General features: G+C 42.8%; 1 pseudogene; it reads right to left on the reverse strand.

Moving 5' to 3' along the window:
- Positions 1-465: 465 nt before the first annotated feature.
- Positions 466-893, reverse strand: LOC104987753 (annotated as a pseudogene).
- Positions 894-6,074: the final 5,181 nt, after the last annotated feature.

The following is a 6,074-nucleotide window of genomic DNA, read 5'->3' on the forward strand; positions in this document are numbered from 1 at the left end:
ACATTCAATTATAGTTATTGTTCTCTGTCTCTTCAGTATTCATTTGTTTTCTCAATACGAAACAATGAAATTGTGTAATTGAGTAATCCTTATATTATTTCTTTTCTCATTATTTCTATCCCTCTTATAAATAACTGTAATTATTTTCACATATGCATCATGAGAAATTTATATTTCATTGAGCAACTGGGATGTGCAAGCTTCTTTGTGTACTACTATTTCCTGTACGGACTTCTCAGATTGTTTATTGGAGTACCATTTCTACCTTCCTTCTAACAATAGCTCTTGACCTATTAGCTTAAAAGAAGACAGAGTTGTAATATAAATATCACTTATGAGTCATGAATACATTTCCTATAAATTACACTTTAGAAAAAAGGGAGAGGCATAGGGAGAGGCTACAATTAAATTTTTTTTTCATTTTAACAGTTTTTAATGAAAGCTATAGACAAGATGACTTTATTCCTACATCTTCTTAATTGTTTCTTCCTTATATTTGCCCTTTTCCTTTCCTACTTGGCAAGATTTGGGTTTACGTTCAAGGATCTTTTTGCAGGCTTTGTCCAGTTTTAGTCAGGTGATAACTACTTGCTGGGGTGAATGCCCACATGGACAGTCATGCCATTAGCCTTCTCCCACTGCACTCGTTCAATGCAAATGACGTATTTCTTCCTGTAAACCTGAACTATTTTGCCAATTTGCTGCCCTTTGTAATGCCCTCATACAACCTGAAGTTCATCATCCTTTCGGATGGGCATGGACTGAATGTTGTACTTCTGTCTTAGCTCTTTAGAAAGAGAAGACATAAATTTCCTGAGAATGTGGGAAGGCGCATTGAAATGCCTTTTTCGGTTTTTGCTTCCGTCAGAAGTCACAAAGGGATTGAACTTCATTTTGGCCGATAGTGCTTCAGCAATGGCCACAGAAGGGAAGAGCAATTTTTGAAATGTTCTACTGGGTGCACTGGGTCTTCGTCGCTGTGTGAGGGCCTTCTCTAGTTGTGGTGAGCAGGGGTGGCTCTCTAGTTGCCGTGCTTGCGCTTCTCACTGTGGAGGCTTCTCTTGTAGACCCTGGGCTCTCGGCGCATAGGCTTCAGCAGTTGTGGTGCATGGGCTTAGCTGCCCTGAGGCATGTGGGATCTCCCCAGACCAGGGAGCGAACCAGTGTCTACTGCATTGGTGGGCAGATTCTTAACCTCTGTACTACCAGGGAAGTATGAGGCTACAAGTTCTTTTAACAAAATAAAAAGCGATATTGAACATTTTCTCCTACAAAACAAATTTAAAAAAAACCACTTAAAAAAACTTGGATCTTGTATTCTCACTGAGACAATATCTTTGATGATTTCTTTCCAGTAATGGTCAAGAAAATATGGTTTAGAGTCAGGATCTGAATCCCAGCTCTGCCATTCACCAACTGTGTCATCTTATTCAAGTTAAGGCATTTACTGTCTTTGCGCCTTGGTCTCTATTTCCAAAATGGAGATGATAATATTATTTATTTCTTGGGTTCAGCAGGGGATAACAGAAAGCTCTTACCATCATGCTTAATAAAGCTATGTTTAAAATATATATATATTGACTGATTGATTTGGTTGTGCCAGGCCTGATTTGTGGCATGTGGGATCTTCAATCTTCATTGCAGCTTGTGGGATCTTTAGTTGTGGCATGCAAGATCTAGTTCCCTGACCAGGGATCGAACCCAGGCCCCCTGCATTGGGAGCGTGGAATCTTAGCCATTGGATCACCAGAGAAATCCCTAAGAAAGCTCTTCAGGACAGTGCTTGGTTCAATCCATATTAATCACTGGCAATATGGCAACCCACTCCAATATTCTTTCCTGGAGAATTCCATGGACAGAGGAGCCTGGTGTGCTACAGTCCATGGGGTCACAAAGATTCAGACACAACTGAGTGACTAACTTTCACTTACACTTTATTATTTTGACAAATATTTCAGTGTCTTTGTGGAAATCACCTAAAATTGTCTAGTGGTCAAAAGAAAAAATTAATGATGAAATTATTAAAACATGAAATAGATGCTTTCCTCTGCTGTTCCTTACAAATTATGGTAGATTATAATGATGTCATAAGACTGCCACACTTGAATAACTTAGTTGATTTTCATTCTCAGCATCCTGAAACTACCTCTTATTAGCTACATTTACTAAATTTTTTCTTTAACTAATATTTCTTTGATTGAAGAAGAGAGAGTTTAGGTACAGTCTGAAGTCTTCAAGTGCTGGGGATATGGCTACCTGTTCCTTCCCACCTAAGTCAGAAGTTCAAAAAGGAAAAACATTTACATGAATATAATATATATTTTTAAATATTTTTATTTATTTATTTATTTGCCTGCACTGGGTCCTTAGCTGCATGTAGTATCTTCAATCTCAGTTGCAGCATGTGGGATCTAGTTCCTGGACTAGGGATCAAACCCGGGTCCCCTGCACTGAGAGTATGACGTCTCAGCCATTGGGCCACCAGGGAAGTCCTGACCATAAAATATTTTAGATTCAAATAATACATTATGAATCTTTGTTCAACATATTGCATGGGATTATGTACTTAGGGGATGGAAAGTTTTCTCTATTAAAACCAGCAGAGATATAGACCTTGACCTCCATTCATCATCTTTATGTTTGCTTTATGGCATCATTGTCCTCCCATATTTCCTGGTTCAAGACTTGTCATCTTTGACTCTTGTGCCCTCTCCCCAATCTGTCAATTTCACTTCCTTAGTTTGTCCAATCTGTTCCTTCCTGTCTGTTCTCAATACCTATTAGCTTTGCCTCCTACACTGCCAGTTTCACCATTTCCAATCCATTTCATCTATTTCCAGGGAAAGACACCTCTGAGAAATCTCCAGAGGCTACTGCCTGTGGAATAATGTCTAAACACCTTAGCCTGCTTACTAGCAAGGCTTTCCAGGACTCCTCCACCCATCTCCCATCGCCCGCTTCAAGCTGCCTATGGTTCAGCCAATCAGCACTGCTCTGCTTACTACTTCCTCTTACTGCTAGCTCACTTCCTCCACTCTAAGTTATTTTCTTTGTTTGACATGCCTGTCTTCTTTCTGTCAGTCTTCCTACTTCACACATGAAGAAATGACTCTCAGAGGGTGACTATGATATAAGTGACTATGATAGTGCCTTTAGGGTGGGGGAGGCGGTGTTGAGGCATATACGAAACCAAGTTTCTCTGACTCAGACTCTTTACTCCTAAGTACTTGCGAATATTTCTTAAGAACAAGGATATTCTCTTATTTAGCCACAGTACAATTCTCAAACTCAGGAAACTTAACATCAATGTAGTATTATTGTATATTATACAGTACAGTTCAGTTCAGTCGCTCAGTCGTGTCTGACTCTTTGCGACCCCGTGAATCTCAGCACGCCAGGCCTGTCTATCACCAACTCCTGGAGTTCACTCAGACTCACGTCCATTAAGTCGGTGATGCCATCCAGCCATCTCATCCTCTGTCTTCCCCTTCTCCTCCTGCCCCCAATCCTTCCCAGCATCAGAGTCTTTTCCAATGAGTCAACTCTTTGCATGAGGTGGCCAAAGTACTGGAATTTCAGCTTTAGCATCATTCCTTCCAAAGAAATCCCAGGGCTGATCTCCTTCAGAATGGACTGGTTGGATCTCCTTGCAGTCCGAGGGACTCTGAAGAGTCTTCTCCAACACCACAGTTCAAAAGCATCAATTCTTCGGTGCTCAGCTTTCTTCACAGTCCAACTCTCACATCCATACATTACCACTGGAAAAACCACAGCCTTGACTAGACGGACCTTTGTTGGCAAAGTAATGTCTCTGCTTTTGAATATGCTATCTAGGTTGGTCATAACTTTCCTTCCAAGGAATAAGCGTCTTTTAATTTCATGGCTGCAATCACCATCTGCAGTGATTTTGGAGCCCCAAAAAATAAAGTCTGACACTGTTTCCCCATCTATCTGCCATGAAGTGATGGGACCAGATGCCATGATCTTAGTTTTCTGAATGTTGAGCTTTAAGCCAAATTTTTCACTCTCTTTCACTTTCATCAAGAGGCTTTTTAGTTCCTCTTCACTTTCTGCCACAAGGGTGGTGTCATCTGCATATCTGAGGTTATTGATATTTCTCCTGGCAATCTTGATTCCAGCTTGTGCTTCTTCCAGCCCAGCATTTCTCATGATGTATTCTGCATAGAAGTTAAATAAGCAGGGTGACAATATACAGCCTTGACGTACTCTTTTTCCTATTTGGAACCAGTCTGTTGTTCCACGTCCAGTTCTAACTGTTGCTTCCTGACCTGCGTACAGATTTCTCAAGAGGCAGGTCAGGTGGTCTGGTATTCCCATCTCTTTCAGAACTGTCCACAGTTTATTGTGATCCACACAGTCAAAGCCTTTGGCATAGTCAATAAAGCAGAAATAGATGTTTTTCTGGAACTCTTGCTTTTTCCATGATCCAGCGGATGTTGGCAATTTGATCTCTGGTTCCTCTGCCTTTTCTAAAACCAGCTTGAACATCTGGAAGTTCACAGTTCACGTATTATACAGGCCATATTCAAATTTCACCAATCATCCTTTATAGGAAAATTTCCCCATCCAGAATCCCATCTAGGATCAAACTTGGCCCTTCATTCTCTTAGTTCTTCAATCTTTAACCTGGAATAGTTCCTGAGCTTGCTTTGTTTTTAAGACACTTACAGCTTTTAAAGAGTACAGGTCAGTTATTTGTATAATTTCCAACCCTGTGGCTTTTTCTGAATAGATTCAGGTGGCTTTCATGAATAGATTCAGGTTATAGATTTTTAGCAGGAATACTACATAAGTGAAGTTGTATTTTTCTTACTGCATTGCATCGCCAGGCACGCAATGAGAGCTGTCCCACTATATTCGCCTTTGACCACTGGAATAGGGTGGTGTGTGGACTACTGCAAAGCCACCAGTTTCCCCTTTGTGATCAGTAAGCAATCTTTGGGGACATATTCTGACTGTGTAAATAACTTTCCTCCTCAAACTTTCACCCAATGGTTTAATGTTTAATGACACAGCGATCACTATGATAGTTGTAAAATGATTTTTAAAAAAAACTCAACAGTTTCATCTACATTTACTACATGGCCGTCTAGTGAAAGGAGGAACTTTCCCATTTTTTTCTGTATTCCTTTTTAGTCAGGCAAAGAAAACAAAAATAATCCAAACAAAAACTTAAAGAATTGGATACTAGTCTAACTGGAGTGTGGTTGATTCTCCTTCCCCTGGCACATGCGGGGCCTAAGCTTCTCTCAGACCGGACCTTTATTCCTCTGCCTACAACGCTCTCAGCCTCGTGAGTGACGGGCGCTGGCCACACAAAGTGGAGTGGCGTTGAGAGCCTCCAGATATTCTAAAATGACACCCCAGTCTCTACACCCTGGGAGGAAATGCTTTTGTGTGTCCACCTCTACGCTATCTTTATGCTTCAACTTTTGAACACAAAAACATTTGTTCCAAAGCCTTCCAAACCGTGCTTAAAGTATCATCTGGTGGTGGTGATGGGGGCTGGGTGGAGGGTTTAAAATGTAGATTGCTCGGGTCCTGCCCCAAAGCTTCCGATTTAGTAGATCTGGGTTAGGGTCCAGGGATCAGGTGGCCTGCGGATTAAACCTTGAGAAACATCACCCTCAAAATGATTGTGGGCAAGTCTCCTTTCCTGGAGAAGTCGGGCGCCACTGGCAATTCCCAAGGGGCTCGCTCAGAAAAGGCTGGGGGAACAAAAAGGGGCATTCATCCTTCCTCCATCCATCCGACTTCAGAAACCTACATCCGGCTGATGCCACTCGGGTGCGGGGACCCAGGTGCTGGGGAGAACACGTAGGCGGCGAGATCGGGAAAGACATCCCCCTTTGGAGCAGGGAGGGCTGGCTCCCGAGCGCGAGGGGACGCAGAGGGGTCGACACCGCCCGTCGGCGCCGATCCGCCCCAGGGCAGCAGTGCCCGAGGGCTCCACCCCCACCCCGCCCCGCTCCCAGCGGAGCACCGCGCGGCGTCTGAGTGCTTAGTCACGGTGAGGCTGCGCCTGCCCCGGGGCCAGCACGCCCCGCTCCCTC

Source organism: Bison bison, unplaced genomic scaffold (genome assembly GCF_000754665.1).
Source record: "Bison bison bison isolate TAMUID 2011002044 unplaced genomic scaffold, Bison_UMD1.0 scf7180017864105, whole genome shotgun sequence".
NCBI lineage: Eukaryota > Metazoa > Chordata > Mammalia > Artiodactyla > Bovidae > Bison > Bison bison.